Source organism: Lepisma saccharinum, chromosome 17, assembly GCF_977018435.1.
Source record: "Lepisma saccharinum chromosome 17, izLepSacc3.1, whole genome shotgun sequence".
In the NCBI taxonomy this organism is placed as follows: domain Eukaryota; kingdom Metazoa; phylum Arthropoda; class Insecta; order Zygentoma; family Lepismatidae; genus Lepisma; species Lepisma saccharinum.
Window position 1 is genome coordinate 43,486,636 of NC_139245.1, and position 19,688 is coordinate 43,506,323.

At 37.7% G+C, this 19,688-nt stretch overlaps 1 protein-coding gene across 1 annotated transcript in view; it reads right to left on the reverse strand.

Annotated features, from left to right (window-relative positions):
* Window positions 1-5,553: 5,553 nt before the first annotated feature.
* The window catches only part of LOC146001703 (BAG family molecular chaperone regulator 2), a 28,933-nt gene continuing 14,798 nt past the window's right edge, over window positions 5,554-19,688 (reverse strand). The window contains exon 3 of the mRNA XM_083139364.1: window positions 5,554-7,052. The gene's annotated coding sequence lies outside the window, so the exon portion shown is untranslated. The remainder of the gene's footprint in view (window positions 7,053-19,688) is intronic.

The window sequence follows — 19,688 nt, forward strand, 5'->3', positions numbered from 1 at the left end:
ATGGTGAATTATTGAAATAAAAATATTTATTTGTGTATGTAATTATTATTTTTTATAATTATGTAAGTAAAATAATAACAACAAACATTGAAATAACCATTTCTTGCTGAGGATTCGAATCTGCGACACCTGACACTTCAGAGCGTGCTAAGATAACAATCAGGAAATTATGCTTGTAAGTAATGTTTTCACCCAAAACCAGTTCTACCACCTCAAAAACATTGCTTCAATCCGAAATTATCGCATTCCTGCGACAACGTATGTCAATCTCAATCGGCCCTTTCAACAATTATAACAAATTCCTGTAACCGAAATAATATTATGTGTGTGAAATATAGAATTTTAGGTTGACATTTTTAGGACAGCGGACCCCTCTCCTCTCCTTCTCGCCCATGATGTCGAAGAAGGACAAAGAGGACTTTCGTAATCACTGATATTTAGAGTAATATTTATCTTCAAAGAATTCAATTTGGTTCCGGAACCTTTTTCCCCATCAATTCAAATACAGCCCAAGTTCGATATTGGAATGAAACAATACGCAACTTGGACAGAATAAAGGTACTATTCCTGCTATGGAACCAAATAAAACTCTTTAGAATTTATGGGTTCCTGGACTTTTAGTAACCTTGATGCTATCCCTCAGGAAAATTCTGATAAAGCATTCCCTGCTAGGATAATTTGCACTTTATTTAAATAGAAACTGGATTTGATTTGCATCCTTTCCATAAACATCTATCACTTTGCTGATAAACAGTTCTTTGAGTACTGCATAATCCAAGGGGAAAAAATTACTAAAGAAAACTATGAAATATCTTCGCTGTATTGGAGACAGCAAAGTGCTACATAGAACAGCAAGAGGCATATGTACCAACAATTTGCTGATATTGCTGTTCGGTAAGATTGGAACCTTCTGAAGCAGAAGACACGACCATTTCTTTAAAATATAAGTTCAATATTGTTTTAAAACATCACTGTTACTGATGTACTGATAGTCCTTACCTCATTCCTCCTCTTGCCGAAACCACAACACATGCCATGGTTGACAGTTGAAAGCATTGCCATATATTTTCCCTCTTCTCATCTATAAGCTACCAGCCCTTGTCTGGGTATCATCACTGAAGCGCCCATCAGCATGCATGTGAGGGAGGGATGAAGACAAAAGATTAGAAAAGAAAGGGACTAAACTGAATCTTTCGCGACTCGAAAAACACTCATGGGAGCAATGGAAGAATGCCCACCTGCACCACCATCTCCCTGTCTTGTTTTAGGGACAGGGGAGGGGGAGGGAGTGGCAGGAAGCTTGACAACTCCGAATTAGCCTTCCTTTATTGGTGCAAACTGCAATCCTAGATTCATGGCTGTGGGTTTCTCTCCAATTTGGGCAAATGAAGAATGCTATACTGTGGCAAAGGGATTAGGTATGATATTGAACTGTTGTTTTAAGCCCACTTTATGCACAGATAGGCTAATCGGGACTGGACCTACAGCTTAAAGTGAGATCTGAACCACTGCGCAATGTGTTTCCATCGGGTATTGAACCCAGGACCCTTGATTACAAGGTGAAGACATTATCACCATGCCACCAGGGAGGCCCTGGGTACAATATGCATAACGATACTGTACATCACATTTTTCACATGTTATGTAGTTCTTGTTTTCTTTTGCCTCTTATGGTTTTTCCCAGGTCCGTGGTTCCCAAAGTGTGTACTGTGGCATCCTGGGATGCTGTGGCTTGCTTACACCGGGGGCACCGTGAAATGTTCCAATATTTTGACTGAAATGACACTTATGCCAAATATGTGCTTATCCAATACTTTTTACACATGTTTCTGAATTTGAAATATGTTTTAAGGCAAGCAACCTAACCACACTAACTGAACATTGGAAGTGTTAGACCTTCATTCTGATTTGGACACCATGAAAAAATCTTGAAACAAAAAAGATTGAGAACCCCTGCCCTACATTATTCGGAGTTTTCTTTTCTTTTTTAAATCTAAGGTAGTCTCAGTCCTGTCCACCTTGAAATTATTGGGACTCCACTGTATACCTTTTGTTCATTGTCGTCCGCAGATTTCTCTCTGGGAAAAGGGGTGGGGGTTACAGTGTTTAAAAGTAGGAGAAAGGTGGGGTGATGCTTTCCCCCCGTTAACAGATTCCTCATAAAGCATCCCCAGTACTACGATAATTTGCATAGGCACTTAATCTGATGTCTTTCAGGGATGTTTTCATGCTACAATTTCAAAAATATGTAATCTTTCCCGTACTAATTTACTATTCATCGGACAGATTTCTTCATTTTTACAGAAGAAACTACTTATGGTAAGTAGTAATAACTTCTTGTAGCATTGTCTAACATCTGGAAGGTATTTTGTGTGATGTGGGAATGTATCATAGTGGAAATTCATGTTCTTTGTTGAAAATTAATTCTCCGACGGACAATAGCCTTTGGCCCGTACACCTTCGTACATCATCACGCGTCGTGATTGTGTTTTGTTCATGTTCATTGGGTATCCAGTGTTTCGAACTGTCTGTGTTTGCAACGAAAGTTAGAAACATGAAGTGTTGTGGTGCGTGGTGAAATTCGTACCGGGTGTGGAAGATCCAGTGGATTTTTTAATTTAATTGAACATGGGATCGAGAAGAAAGGAAAGAAATGTTGAAAATGTGGCACTGAATGTAAGCTACTCGTTAGAAGGAATGGGCTGTGGGTATATGCCTAGTATGACGTGTCGTGGATGCGTGGTGAAATTCAGGTAAGTTTTCGTATCCTGGAAACAGATTTCCTCAAATTTAAAAGTTTGGGGCTCATTTGGGGGCAGGTGACTCCAGCCAATTTCTAACATGCCTTTAACAGGGACTCTATAGAGAAAGCAGGGTAGCCGGAGCGGAGGCAGGTGGTAGGTGAATTACCCCAGGGGTGGAGCCAGGAATCGGTGGGAAATCTGGACTCAAAAATTTCAAACGAAAATAATTTTTTAGTTTAAATTTCCCACCGATTCCGGGAGGGATAGCCCCAAAAACCATTCATGGATAGCGCCACGAAACATTACAATTTTCTTCGTAAAACAATGCGAAAAACTTTAAAAAAAAATTAGATGAGATGAGATAGGTAAGTATGAATGTCAAAAATTGACTAAACGAAGAAGTTATAGGTGTCCGACAGATAGTAAATTTTTACCATCTTTCCAGATATCTTGGGAGGGGGGAGTGTACCCTCTACAGGTGCCCTTGCTTTTATTAACATATGTACACAGTGAATTTCAGCACACCCAGCTTCAAATGCACAAAACTCTATTTTTGAAGGCCAAGATGAACTTTATACATCCTTACAAATAGCTGCTTGCTTGGTTCCATCATCCAAACACCACCACTAGTCTTTCTCAACCAATGGATCAGGGTGCCATTAAGAATGTTCAAGTGCACTATCACAAATTATTAATGCAATATTTGCTCATCAACCTTTGAACTTGCAAAAACTGTCTTGGTTATAGGTGTGGTTATCTTTATAATTCAATCTGTAAAGAAGTTGTTACCAGAAACAGTGGAGTGGCAAAGTGTTTTCCAAAAAGCAGAATTTGTTACACATGAAGTTATGAGAAAGACTAGCATGACTTACAACACTGAATGAATGCTGGGAAACCCCCCCCCCCTTACCTCCTAAAAAAGTCCTTGATTACACCTGCATTAAATGGAAACATGTCCTGGCTCCTTCCAATTCCATTTAAGGCAGATTTCACTGTAAATGTTATTTTACATTTGAGTAATTAAGTATAAATTCGAACACAACAATCTATAAAGTTTTTGACCATTCCTTCCCAATTGGAAACTTAAGAATGTAAATTATTATTTAATTGTTTAGTCCTTTCTTAAATATTATTTGATTCAGCGGACACTGATTTTCATTCTTTACATAACTCTTGAATGAGACATGTGAAATTGTGTCAAAAAGTGGAGTAATACAAACTTTAGTCACTACAAAGAAAAAGTATAATTGTAATTTGAGACTACACAAATGTGACTGCAAGGATAATCTGTAAGCATAGGACATATATATACATATTTTTATGAGAACCCACAATGAGAAAACTTATTTACAATGGCATTCTAATACCAGGTGTGCCGGTTAATATTTCTTAATTTTGTCGCTAGATGGTGCTGGAAGCAAGGGTTGGTGCACAGTCCCAACTGTAACGTCAGTGTGTTGCCAGGATAGTACCTGTCAAAATGTCGTGGATGTGGAACCGAGTGCGAGTGATCGTGATATTGGGTTTGTGTGGGGAAACATGTTGACCTTCAAACCAAATAAGGAGCATGTGAGGCACGTCCTGCTTTTCTTGTTCAATCAAACCTAAGAAAATCGCGAGTGAAAGCCATCGTATCCTTGTGGGAACGTACGGTGACAATGTCCTAACGCAAGACGCGTGTGTGTGTTGGTTTCGACGATTCAAAAGTGGTGATTTCGACTTGAAAGACAAAGATCGCCTGGGCCAACCGAAAAAATTCCAAGATGCCAAATTGCAAGCACTGTTGGATGAAGACGATACGCAAACACAACAACTGGCAGAGCATGCCATGGGAAAGATCCAGAAGGCAGGAAAATGGATCCCACATCATCTGAACGACAGACAAATGGAAAAGCGAAAAACTGTGTGTGAAGTGTTGCTTTCTCGGCATGAAAGAAAGTCTTTCTTGCATCGGATAGTGACTGGGGATGAAAAATGGATCTACTTCGAGAACACAAAATGCAAAAAGTCATGGGTTGACCCAGGACAACCTTCAACATCGACCGCAAAACCGAATCGCTTCGGAAAGAAGACAATGCTGTGCATTTGGTGGGATCAGAAGGGTGTGGTGTACCATGAGCTTCTGAAACCAGGTGAAACAGTGAATGCCGTTCGTTACCCGTCAACAACTCCTCAATTTGACCCATGCATTGATCGAAAAGCACCCAGATTGGGCGACAAGACACGGAAAAGTGATTTTGCAGCACAACAACGCCTCATCATACACAGCGAAAGGCATCAGACACACCATTTCTGCACTTGGCTGGGAATTCTTGTCCCACCCGCAATACTCACCAGACTTATCCCCTTCGGACTACCACTGGTTTTCATCAATGTCTCACTCACTTTCCCAACAACACTTCCAACAATTAGGAAGATGTCGATCAATGGCTTGCTGACTGGATCACCTCAAAATGTGAACAATTTTTCTGGAAGGGCATCCACAATTTGACGGACAGATGGGCACAATGTATACCTAACGATGGCGCATACTTTGAATAAAGCATTTGTTACCTTTCTCCCCAGATATACTTGTTTTCTTTCGGATCAATTAAGAATTATTAACCGACACACCTGGTAGTTGATAACTAATTTTATATCCAATGCAGAGAAATGGAATATATTTTTTAGTCAATTCTTTAATGGCATTGTCCATAAAAGTACTCAAATCTCTGAAACAATGAGCCTTAATAAAAACAGTACATTATTCAAAATCTATAGCATTCACATATTTAGTAACACATTTCAAAGGACTAAATAAATTAACATAACTCTTCAAAAATCAATTTATTCAACAGAAAATTGGCAAGATATGTCAACAACACTGAAAATCTATAGAAACCTGAAATCAACTTAATACTGAGTATCACAACTAACTGCCACTTAATATACTGCTTAAAAAGAACTTACAGTGTTCAAATCCCATGTGTGTTTTGAATATCAAATTATCACTAGGTGTAGGAATACATCTAAGTTTAAACAGGGGGAAAATAAAACAACTCTTTAAGTAATAGTGCATATTATGAACTAGTGGTGTTCATTACTGTGTTAAATTTGATGCTCCAGTAATCTTACAAAAACGCCAAAGTTCCAATCAATCTGCACATCTTGTATTGTATTCCTTGTGGACAATAAAATACAGATTAGGTTATGTAAGTAATTAGTTTCAAATATATGAGGTCTTTCATTGCAAATAAGAAAGAACATTATATTTTAGGTTTATTAATAAAAAAACACAACCTGTGATTAAGTGCACATTTGCCTGGTGAGTCAACTCTTACAAGGGTGAGTCAGATGAATGCCTTAAATTGTAAACCCAAAAGTATGGCTTCAAAACGCCATTTTGTAATTTTAAAGATGGAGGTGTCACCATACACTTCCATACACTACACTCCTGTCTACCACACCAACAAGTTTACAAGTGCTGGAGACAGTTTTATAATGGCATCTCCTCGCAGAAAGGTAGCAGGGAAGACTTTCGTAGTGGTGCATAAGATTATTTTTCCCAATGCAATGAGGCACTTAATCGGCACTTGAAAATATACATATATCAAAAACTGGTGTATGATGAAAATTGGTAAACTGGTGCAATCTTACATAAAAAAAAACTGCAACCAAAGAAACAAAAACTAAATTACAGTTTTGAGTTGACCCAAACTCATTCATATAATTTTCGTTTAAGGAGGAACAATAACATTTTTGTTTATGAAATGATTATACACATATATCATTCATTAATGAGTTCCTACCCTATCCTATGAAATCACACTACCAGTGAAATTATGTTCAATTTGTATATTATAGAGAGCATTTTACATAAAAAACATGATTAGTTTCCAAATCACAAACATTTCTGCTTTTGTTGGTGGAATGTATATGAAAATGAACATGTACTTGGAATGCAGATTCCCTGAAATAACGGCAAGAACATGGCAACAATAACAATTTTGTAAAATCATTTTCTCAAGTAAATTTTTACTTGCATCACAGCGCCTTATACATGCATATATAATTTACTATGAGGAAAAAACAACTAATTTTCACCATTTCTTTCTTGTTATGAACAATTATGACTAATCACACTCATTTCACTTATTGCAAGATTAATTTCCTGAAATTTACTTTACTGCACTGAAGTTTGTCACATCACGACACAATCTGAAATCTTAGTTTTCATCATGGGTTCATCCATCAATGATTACTTACTGAATGATCTACTGAATCCAAGATGAAAATTGGCAGTAAACTTAATTCTTCAGAACTCCTTCCCTATCATAAAAATAAAGAAAAAAATCACAATATGGCAAGAGGGTGAGATTAGAGCATAATTTCAGATTAAAGAAATTCACTTTTGAATACTCTCAGAAACAAAGAAATTTTTCAATTTGTTGCAAACAGTATTTGTGTCTGCATTTTTATGTATGATTATGTGCATTTAAGTGTTTGAATTGGTAATTCATTTTTGTGTCTAAATGAGTGTGTGTGTGTGATCTTGTAAATTAGTGTTAGTTTAATTTCAACTGTAAATATATTCTGTAATTCTTGGTTCTCCCATGGGATCTCAAGTGTGTTTAAATTAGCCAATGGAATTCGAACTTCTTGAAGGAGGGAGTATAAATATGGCCCCTTTGGCAGAGGGGGGATCAGTGTGTGAATTTGAGATTCGGAGAAGCAGAGTGTGGAGAGAGATTCCTACGGACTTCAGCGATCATTTTGTAAAGCATCAGGTACGAGGGCCACTATTTATATTTTGAGCCTTGGCAACACTGATTGAAGTTAGGCGCGATTTGACGTTTGCACGGAATCGTCTGGCATTATTGACCATAACGTACTTCAAATGTTTTGTCAATAGCTTCATTTGTGTTGTTTATGTTGCCTTGGAGATTGCGCGGCAACAATAAAATGGAATTAACTCGTGAACATTTTCGTGCGATGATTTTTTATGATTTTCGACGTAGATTATCACGACAAGAGTGCATCGATCAACTTACTTCCACATTTGGCGATGAAGCCCCATCCTTTGCCACTGTGAAACGCTGGTATAACGAATTTAATCGTCCCCACCATTCGCTCACCGACGAGATTCGCGAAGGTCGTTCAAAATCAGTTGTTGTTCAAGAAAACATTGATGCTGTGCAAAACCTAATACTGCAAGATCGTCATGTGACATACTGTGAGATTGAGGCAACCATAGGCATTAGTTCCACCAGCATATATAAAATATTACATGATCATTTAGCTGTGAGAAAGGTATGTTCTCCTTGGATCCCACACAATTTGACAAAAAGTCAAAAAGACGCTCGCGACAATTGATGCAAACAAATGCTCAATAAATACAATCGTGGTGCTTCAAAAGACGTATATAAGATTGTAACAGGTGACGAATCATGGATATATGCATATGAGCCGGAACGTACACAGCAGTCGACTGTATGGGTGTTTCAAGATGAACCCAATACAACAAAAGTTGTTCGCGCTCGAAGCACATCAAAACAAATGGTCGCCTGTTTTTTCGGGAAAACTGGTCATGTGGCAACTGTGCCTTTAGAGGAACGTAGAACGGTCAACTCTGAATGGTACACAATTTGTTTGCCAGAGGTCTTCGGTCAAATATGGAAAACAAACAAACGCCGTCGGATCATTCTTCATCAAGACAATGCCAGCTGTCACACATCTCGTCTAACAACCGACTTTATGAACAGTCAAAAAATCGAATTGATGGGTAATCCGCCATACAGTCCTGATTTCGCACCCAATGACTTCTTCTTGTTCCCGAATGTCAAGAATAAATTGCGTGGACAACGATTTTCGTCGGCGGAAGACGCCGTTGATGCGTTCAAAAACCATATTATGGAGGTGTCTCAAGAAGATTGGAAAAACTGCTTTGACAAATGGTTCGAACGAATGCAAAAGTGTATTGACCATAAAGGAGAATACTTCGAAAAACAATAAAGCAGTTTTCAATGCCAAATTCCTGTTTTTTCATTGTTAGGCTCAAAATATAAATAGTGACCCTTGTAGTTCCGTTGATGTTGACTTCAACAGGCAGTTCCACCAAGGGGTCACATTAGAATAACTATGTGTAAAAGGTAAATCAGAGAAAGCAAATGAAAGAATCCAAGACCTCTTTACAATGTAAATAAATGTATAAAGCCCATATTTGTGACTTTCAGTCACACCCTGCGACATTAATTCTGTTATTCAGTTATAGCCTATGTCATCTTATTCTTTGGTTCCGAGTTCTCTGATGGGAAAAGGGATGGGAACCCAGGACTAGCAAGCGGAATTACTTGTTTATTTGGGTTATTGCTACCAGAAATGGCCTGGATAAGGGTGGTGTGTTAACAGAACAAATTAGGAATTGTTTTCATTACTGTTCTTCGTATTTTTAACTTAGAATCAAGGATGTTCAATGAACTGAAAAAATAATGTAGGAAGGTGCAGATTATAACATCTACACTAGAGTGCTACATTGAGGCTTTTTTGCTCAATCGTCTAATAGTTGGCACAGGATGCTAGATGGCTTACGAATCTACTGTTTCCTCGCTCGAGCGAATAATGTTCGAACAGGCAAACGGTCAGTATACGCTCGAAGCCCAGTAGCAACCGTACTTTTTTTTGTAGTAGTGGGCCTTCAAATATGGATCGTGAAGTGAAAGACACAGTCAAATTGAGACTATAAAGTGAACATAGTCATCATCTACATGTTAATAATTTAGTCTATCTTATCAATACCACAGACAGCCAATACATATCAATATATGAAAATGTATGGTTGATTATGGGCTGAAACTACCAAGACGAATTTTTACACATATATTTGTATGATTATTGTCCAATTGAAATTATATTTGAGATTCGATCGAGTATTTTCGAGTGAAAGTGGTCCAATGCAGTACTCTAATCTAGACCATTACTGCTTGCAAATATTAATGCAGTTAAAAAAATCATACATACACCAGCATAAACAACACCATAATTGGGCACTCAATTTTAAATATATATAAAAACCAAGATTGTTTACAGACATTAAGATTTAAATTTGATCTTTTCTCTCTGATCCTCACATAAAAATAAAAAAAAAGTAGAATTGTCTGATATTGCCGATTATATACGAGAGCAAATGTGCTGTGAAAAATGAAAAAGTGAGTTTATTGAACAAGACATGTTGGTTTCATAGCTTAGTCTGCTGTAAGGAATTGGTATGGAAGTCCAGGGGTTGCTGTTTAATCCCAATTGAGCTATAACTTTCCAATAATTTACTTACACATTTAATATGAAAGGATCTTCAAGAGTTCAGTACCAAATTATTGTATTTTGCATCATGTATTCTAGTTCTAGAACAGTCATTTGCTTGAGATTTCCTGTTCCAATCATGAAGACCACTGTCCTTTGCTTGACAAAAATGAATGAATATTATAGACGTAAACTGTGGGGAGGGCAGAGGTGAGTTGGTAGCTCAGTGTCAGAACATTGATACAGAATGCCACGGATTCAAGTTCAATCCCTGGATGCACCATAACTTATAATCTATCTTCTACGTGTCATAAGCTATTCCATATAACTGGACTAATGTTAAAGCATGGCTTTTGCCTATAGCTGTCATGTGATAATTCACATCTTAGATTTTTCTCATAAACTTTATTTTTGAGTTTATTAGTTTATATTTGCACAAACACTTTTATATAATGCAGAGTTTATTTCTGGGTAACTTAGAGTTACGTTTGTAAAGAAGTGCAAACATAATGTGGCAAATATTTTCTAAAATAATATGACAAGCTAAAACAAATACAAAAAATATGTCTTCGAAAACTAGTTTCAAAAGCACTCACTATCATAATGAAAATTTATTTATCACCCTGTCTCTCATCCAAGTGAATGACTGCAACTTCTTTATGGTAGCCAGAGACTCATCAAGTAGAAGTAAAATAAGAACTCATGCTGTTTAGGAAATATCTAATAACGAACATTACTACCAACAGGCTTGCCTAGATTATATGAGAGGTCATCCACAAAAAATGGAATGTCTTGGTGTAAAACACAAAACGACAACTGATGTGTGTAAAAAATTTATGGTAAAGAAACTACATACCTTACTCTAATTTTCCACATATTCACCATACTCATTCAAGCACTTATCGTAGCGTGATATCATCATTGTACTCGGTTGCCGCCAATGCATTCAGTTATGTAGTGACAGCATCTATGAGTTCATCACCTACGACCCCTCAGTTTGAGCTAAGCAGCGAGATGGTGCAGACATGTACACATGTGTATGAAGCTGACAGCCCTGAACATGTGTGACAAAATTGAGAAACCTGCCAAGTGTGAGGTGTGGAGTGTGATATGTAGAGTTGGAAGTGGCCGGAAAAAAAAAGGCTTTTTTTTTGGGGGGGGGGGGAACTGTTCTTTTCCTTGGCTTTTTTCATTGGGCTTTTCTCCCCAAAGTGATTCAAATCGATGGAAATATACTCCTCACAAAAAGTTTGGAATATTGTTCTATTAGGCACAAGTCTGGAATATTGTTAAATTAGGCAATAGGTGATAGGAAAGGTGGACATGTCGGTGAAAACACAAGAATATCAAGCAGACAGAGAGATACCATGTGTTGTTGCATTCCAAGGCTGTGTCTATCACCTAATGCATAATATAACAATATTCCAAACTTTTTGTGAGGAATGTACATTACTTGACTGCACTTTTCTTGTTCCACAGCTTTCATTTACCTCTCTACTATGAAAAGACATTCATATCTAAATTTACCTCTCTACTATGAAAAGACATTCATATCTAAATTTAAAGTACAACTCTCAACATGGATTCATAGCTAGACATAAGCAGTAGTTAAAAAAAATGCAGGCTTTTTTGAATTGATGATTTTATCCAAGTGTTACCTTCATATTTCAGTAGGCTTATTAAATATATCTTCATAGTATTTACACACCCACATAACCTAGAGTATAAGGGGCATTCCATAATGATTTACACTTTTATTTTTTTTTTGCTCTCACACAGAATAGTTACACCTTGGTAGCTATGTTCACCATTTCAATGTAATCTTTGATCTTTGAACGCTATTGTCTCTGTGCTGCATTCAGAGCTTTTGGAACGCACTCAGCACACACCTTCCCCAGTTTAAGGTGTTGGTGAATGCTGGGATGCGACGTGACTCTGGCATGTACCGTGGCCGCCTCCATTTCCAAGAACGTTATGCTCCTGCTCTCCTGAATAGGCAGCTCCAGTCACGACATGATGACTGGCATCGTCACTGTCACTTTTTCATTCCGGAACTGGTTCCCTTCTCCGTTGTTGTGCGGCACTGTTTCCAGCCATCCACCCAGTTATACACGGTTTTTCGTGAAGGTGCATGCTCTCCACATACTGCTACCAATCTCCTGTGAAATCTGTTGTTGTTATCCCCTCCTTCCACAGAAACCACGTCATCCAGCACTGTCCCTGCTGATCACTCTCCATGCTGTCCACACACGTACTGACAGCTGTTGGTGAAATGCACTGTGGTTCACAGGTATTACACCCCTCTGCCCTGTGCTGACACCTGGCAGCAGACTTATGCACTACCTATCAGCGACCATTATGACAAGCCAAATGGCAGAACATGGATAGTGGAAATTTCGAAAGTGTAAATCAATGTGGAACGCCACTCGTACTTATGTATGTATTTTGTAAATAGAATCTAATAGTATACTAATATAATTTTCAATGTTTGAATTTAGCATACAAATGTGCACATAAAGGAAATAGAAAAGAAGAAAGAAGAAAAATGTTGCCACATCTTTTAACATACTTATCAAATATAGGTACCCTCAGTGATACCATTTTTTTCTTGAACTATATTTAAAATAAAAAAAAATAGTATCAAACTCCTCTACATTTGTATTTAGCATAAAATATTTGTATTCTGGCTTTCAAGTGCATCATGTATAATTTGATGTAATAGCTACTAAACCTGGTCACAGAGCAAGCCTTGTGTGGTGGCCATTGTGAGGCCAGAGAGCGGTAAATTCATCGTGTTAATTAAACCTTATTTGTAAATTTATACGTACTAATTTAAATAAAATAAAGTTGATTTGTAAGTAACCAAGCTAGAACAATGTCAAAGAAGTACACATTTCTTGTCGTTGCACAAGGTGAGCTTCAAATATAGAACAGGATAGGTAGGCATGGCGGCGATCTCGAGTTGCGAGAAAGGCGGTGTCACAGAGAAGGCAATCAGAGGGGAAAGATTTGCTGCAGTTCTTCAGAACATAACATGCATTTCCTTTTGTAAGTAATCATGATACCAAAGTACACACGTTAAAAAGATGCCAATAGCTAGGGACATTGAATTTTCGCAATGCGCGAAATGTGAAAAAAAGATGCAATTTTGAACATTCTGCACGTAACTACACCCACAATGATGAAATATGCATGAGTTTTATTCACGAAGTAATGCGAAATGTGTGCTTTTCCATGAAATGAACGTTTTTTCGCAAAATAACCGTGAAATATCATCAAATTAAGTAGAAAACACGCAAAAACCAGCAATCGAGGTTGTGCACGCAAACTGTCGATTTGTAACAAAACGTTTGCCTAAAGTTTCCTAACACTAGCAGCTGAAGAACGTTTTATCTTCGATCACATCAGGAAGACGCTGCAAATTGGGATTTCCAATGCACATAATCTCAGTTCGAAAACTTCGCTCCCTGTCAAGCTGCATTCCTTTCTTCCCCCGAATGTCTACTCAACTTCCAGTTTCATTGAACTTGCTAGCTGTAGCAGCGATAAGATTAGTCTGTTCCCGCACATCAAGGGAAACAATGGTGTCATTTGTGTTCAGTTATGAATGAATTTTGTTTATCATCATGTGATTTTCAACATGTGTTTGTGTATGTGTAGTAGTGATTATTTTATTTGTTGGACAGCAAGGATATCCTTTAAATACATACAATGAATAAATCACTTGAGATATGCAATTTAGAAATGGAGTGATTTTGTGTTGATGTTTTCTTTTTGGTTGGACAGGTAAGTACTTGTGTATGTGTACAGTATATAAAAATGAAGTAGTTTATCAATTTATAGTTCTTATGTATGCTGTTTCCTCTCATGATGAAAAAGTGTGTGCCAATTTTTTTTTACACCGCTGGTATATACTGCTGATCTAACATTTTATTTACCGCTCTCCTCAGTTTTTATTTACCATAAATTTGTCTCCCTACCAATAGCTTACGTTTGTCTTATTCCATAATAAAAGCAGAACAGCTGTTCCTTCAGTGAACATTTTCATTTGCTACTCGTCGGCCATGGAGATCAGAAAGGGTACAAGTTACACACTTGACCACAATGTAAAATTTATATGGGAAGTGGACACTAACCCACATAAAACTAATGGAGTGGCAAATGCAATTATTTAAGAATCATACTTTTAGATTCGTTAATTTACCACTTTATGTCAGAAATAACCCTTATTATACTGTATCTTGTTCCTTAAAATAGATAGATGATATGGCAAGGTATCTAAATCTGATTTGTAAGTAATTCTCAGTTATAAGTATTATATTCTCTTCACCTTGACATACGTATAACTCAGGTTCAACTGTATATGCACATGTAGTTCTGCATACAAATTACAGATAGTAATGTTTTTTATTGTCCTCAAACATCTAATACGTAGTTTAATATTAATAATTTGCTTCATTTTTTATGATATAGTTAAGTTTATTTTACACTTTGATAGGCTAATCAGGACTTGATCTACAATTTTAAAATGGAATCCAAATCATTATGCCATATGGTTCCACTGAGGATCAAACCTGGTACCACTTGATTACAAGATAACAGTTTTACCAATATGCATTTGGTAGGCACATACACAAACTCAGGAACAACAAAAACAAATTAACAACTACAGGGTGTTCAAAAAGTCATGCAACGTACATAACTTTCATACAAAAAGTGATAGACATGAACCTTGTATTGGGTATTGTCTTTGACTATGTGGATATTTACAAAACATTAAAGAAGAAAAAGATTCTCTGCAAGAACGTTCAGTATGCATAAAAGTTACTAATGTGTACAAAGTTTTTATACAAAGTAAAGAAAAACATGGAAAAATTGCAAACATTTTCAATGTGAGTCAATGGTCTCTGTGGGTATTTATGAAATTGGCAAAAGAACGGTAATTTTTTATGCACTACAGATGATTAATGGGGTTATTTATGGCATATTCATAAAAAGTAAGTTTTTAGAAATTATGAAGTGTACAACATTAGTCGTGTCAGAGGGCAGTGTCATGTGTGCCCGACATCTGGCTATGTCATGCAATCAACATCTGGATGAAAGAAAATATTTGAGATTTATCAAACAAATACACAGAGGTACGTCAGCTTTTTGTATGATACATTTCTATAAACCATGCTGCGACTTTATGCTTGAATATGTTGGATAGCAACCTAATACAATGGTGGTATCAACAAACTGGTATCACACCATGATTAGTGCTTGAATGGGTATGGCAAATATTTGGAAAAGAAGAACAAGGTATGTAGTTTCTGTATACTAAAAAAAAATGCACACATCATTTGTCGTTTGTGTTTTACATCAAAACGTTTCTTTTTTTTCCTGGATGACCCTCGTAAATGACAGTTGAAACATGGTAGAAAAAATTGCCAGGACATCAACCCCATATCCTCAATAGCAACATATGTAACAATAAATTCATGATTGTTGTATTTCACCTGACAGTACAAAACATTTTACATGCTGTATTCGCTGTCATCTTTATACTTCTGGTTTCAAATAAAACTTCAAGGAAACAATCACGTCAACTCATTAAATGGCAGTTTAATGATGTGACAATTACATCTAATAGGCAAACCACAACTACCCCTACCACTTAGTAGATGAAAGCATGTGACCCCCAACAGAGTTCATGTAATGATATTAATAGTTAATTCATTTCACCAAAAATATTACTAACATGATCTAAAGACCCTTTCCCATTAGTAAATCTGAAATGATGCATTCTGAAATTCTTAACTACATCAGCATAAGCATGCTGCTAATCACTCATGCACATAATACACATACTATTTGCATGCGAGTTATGTTCAATTTATAAATTACAGTTTACCAAAAGTGTGAACCATGGAAAGGCAGAACAAGTGTTGACCATGTAGATTTTACAAAATTCTCATACATTATTTTTATGTACGTGGGTAAGTCAAAAATTATCTACACTTTTGCCACAACTTTTCTCAGGTTGCCCACACTGCCTTCAGCTCTTGTGTGCTATAAGGTTGTACTTTTGTGGTCATGTGGCCGAGGTTTGATCTTAATCGCTCCATTTTTCTTCCTTTTGTACAAGATTAAACGTGGCCACTCCACTGGCAGTGTGCACCAAGGAAGAACAGCGAAGAGTGATCCGATTTCTCTGGTCTGAAGGTGTGTCAGGGACTGAAATTCATCGCAGGTTTTCAGTACATCTGATGATGTCAGAATAATCTCTTTGGATGATGGGTGACCATCGGTTCATCAGAATCATCTCTCAAGCTTGTTGAATATTCCCATCAGTGGTGGAGGTTAATGGGCATACTCCCGCTTCGTGTTTCATGCTTGTCCAGCCATTTTTAAACCTCTAATCAACTTATACACAATTCTATGTGGTAAAGCGCTGTCCCTGTATTGTACTGAAAGGCTGTGATGAATTTCAACCCCTGACACATCTTCAGACCAGAGAAATCGGAACACTGATCGCTGTTCTTCATTGGTGCATACTGCCAGTGGAGCGGCCATGTTTAATCTGTAACAAAAGAAAGAAAAATGGAGAGATTAAAATCAAACCTCAGCCACATGACCACAAAAGTACAACCTTATAGCACACAAGCACTGAAGGCAGTGTGGCCAACCTGAGAAAAGTTGTGGCAAAAGTGTAGATAATTTTTGACTTACCCTCGTATTTCTTGTTTTCTGCATGTTCTATGAAAGGGTAGTGTTGTGAAAAATCTTTCACCATGAAAATGTTTTTTGGGTTTCGAGTGTTTTTTCCCCATAATCCAGAATGAAGAAATACACAGTCAAGTTACATTATTATGACCACCTTCTACATTTTACTTCGGCAGTGCATGCATAACCCATGACATACCATCACATGACGTGAGCTGGTTGTGGCAGCTAAATAAAGTGAGTGATTGGCCATCTGCACACATATAACTCATTGCTGTCATGAAGGGGCGATTTATCTGATTTGCAAAAAGCCTTTCGGGACAAGGGTGGCAGTATTTCTGAAACACTGCATATTGTGAACTGTTCGGATGCTTCTGTGGTGACAGTGTATCATGACGGGACAAATGGCAGCATTGTCAATAACCGACGTGGAAACCTTGGAGCACCAGGTGTCATTGATGTAAGAGGTGAACGTCGGCTAAGATGCATGAGGTCTGACCAACATGCTCCAGTGGAGCAGCTTACAAAAAAAGTGAACCAGGGGGTTCCCAGACATGTGTCTAAAATGATAATTCAGCGAACCCTACTGCGTATGGGGCTCCTAAGCAAAAGGGAGGGTCACTGCACTTGTGCTAACGAAGGTGCATGAGCAGAAAGGCTTGAATTTGCATGGCAGTATCTTCTGATTGACAAAGGGTTGCCTTCTACGATGAGTTGTGTTATATGGTTCATCGAACATATGGATGTTGGCATGTCAGGCAAGAAACAAACACCCTGCAACCATTGCTAGAGGAACAAAAGCTGCTGACAGAAGAGTTATGATCTGGGGAATGTTTTCGTGGCATTCTCTGGTAGCACTCCTCCATGTGGAAGGCACTCAACCGATTTGGTTATGAATCCATCATTGCAGATCATGAAACCCATACATGATGATTGTATTTCCTGGGGCGAATGGGATCTTCCAGCAAGACGTCCAGAAGGGAGCGGGGGGAGGGGGGCAAGGGAAATGAATGTCCACCAAAAGAGCATATATTTCACACATAATTTCATTACAGTCACAGTAATTTATGTTAATTATTATAATGACGTTGAAGGAACATGAATGATAATTTTAGACTGAAGGAGTGTATTTTGAGGGGACATCACTATTATGGGGAAAATATGCCTCTTTGCCTCCCCCAATAAAAAATACCTTGCTTGCCCCTCCCTGGAAAACTGTCACATGGCTAGAAATGTCCAACAGTGGTTTGAAGAACATGACCAAGACTTCCTAGTGCTCCCTTGGCTCACTAATTCCCTGGTCTTGAATACAATAGAGCATCTGCGGGACCACTCTGATCATCCTGTTTGCTCTATGGATCCTCCAGCAGCTGTGGGATGCACTGCAGGCAGCATGGACAACCTGTGACAACGAACCAGCACCTTCTTGAGTCATTCCCAGCATGTTTGGCTGCTGTACGTGCTGCATAATTGGTGGTCATAATAATATGACTCGACTGTGTAGATGAACTTATGCAAATAAATCAGTATACAAACGAAACTTCTCATCAATTTCAATCAGTGACGGGCACTGAGGAGTAGCTAGTCTAGCAGAGATGGATCAATCACTCTCACATCTCTGATTACTTTCAAATCACAATATTTATTGTCTTGTTGAAGCCGCAGTTGATATGCACTTTTCTTTTCACGAGCTTCTCGTCCCTCGGTGTGATCAGCAGGCACGCAAGGCTGGAAGGAGTTACTCTAGCTGGCTTTTCCTCTGCCTCACCAGTTCCAGGTAGAAACAGCCGTCGGAAGGGAAAGGGAAAATGTCTGCCTCTATGTCCCTTGCCCCCACGTCCCCTACTGCAATGGTTGAAAGCCCGTGCTTTCAGGTCCCCCAGTCTATCTCCTATAGGACAGATAGGGGATTGGTTTCCCCTCGATTCCTTTGTAAATTCTCTAAAAAAACTCAGGGGAAAAAATTCTGCAGTACTCTTATGTTCTCTGTATTTATACAACTTTTTAGACGTTGTACAATATGTATGTATAATATGGGATGTAGTTTTATTATTTATGAAATGGGAACGTATTATGTGCAGACAAAAATGTTATGCTTTCTTTTTCTTTCAAATATGAAATATATACTGATTAAATAACAAATATTTGCTCACGCTCTCTCTCGCTCTCATTTTAGTAGCATTTTATTTAAATATACTAATTCCTGACCTCCAATAAAAAAAATGGGCACGCTAAACAGTCATAAATACAGATGTATGTATTTGGCAAGAGAACGCGTATTTTTCTTCTTCTTCTTGGTTTGCTTAATTTTACTTCACTTTTCTGTCACATTTGGTTATCACGAAAATGAGGATGAGTGATGAAATTGATGAAGGGAGCTCATAAAGAACAATCCAGGCAGGATTCGAATCCATGACGAGCGCGCATTCTTGCTCCTATATCTTGTAGTCTGCAGTGAATAATGAACTAATTTGGAATGAAAAATTTATCCCAGAACTCAAAAAGCCAAATGAATATTATTGAAGATACTACAAGAAAGTGTGTTTTGTTACCTGTTAATCCCTTTTGATATATCAAATTTTTGCCACCTCCCATCACTTTTTCCAGCTGTATAGATTTATTCACGATAAATAGCTAATGAGCTTATGGAAGTCATGAGGAACAATTATAAACAGAGAACTCTGGACTCCTGATTTCACAGGTCCCTGCAGATGAACTGGGAGGAAATTATTTGTACTTCTTGTACTTGTATTTCTTTTTCTTTTAGCATTGCTCTTCCATCACTTTACCTAACTTCTGCCATGACGATGAACGTTGATTAAATTAAACAGGTAAAGAGTGGTTACAAAGAAACAGTCATGCACAGACCAGGGCTCGAGTCTGGATCCTTCAGTAACGAGATCGTGAGATGGAGAAATGAGTGACATCAAGCAATGCAAAATTTTTGAAAAACGTTAATCATGT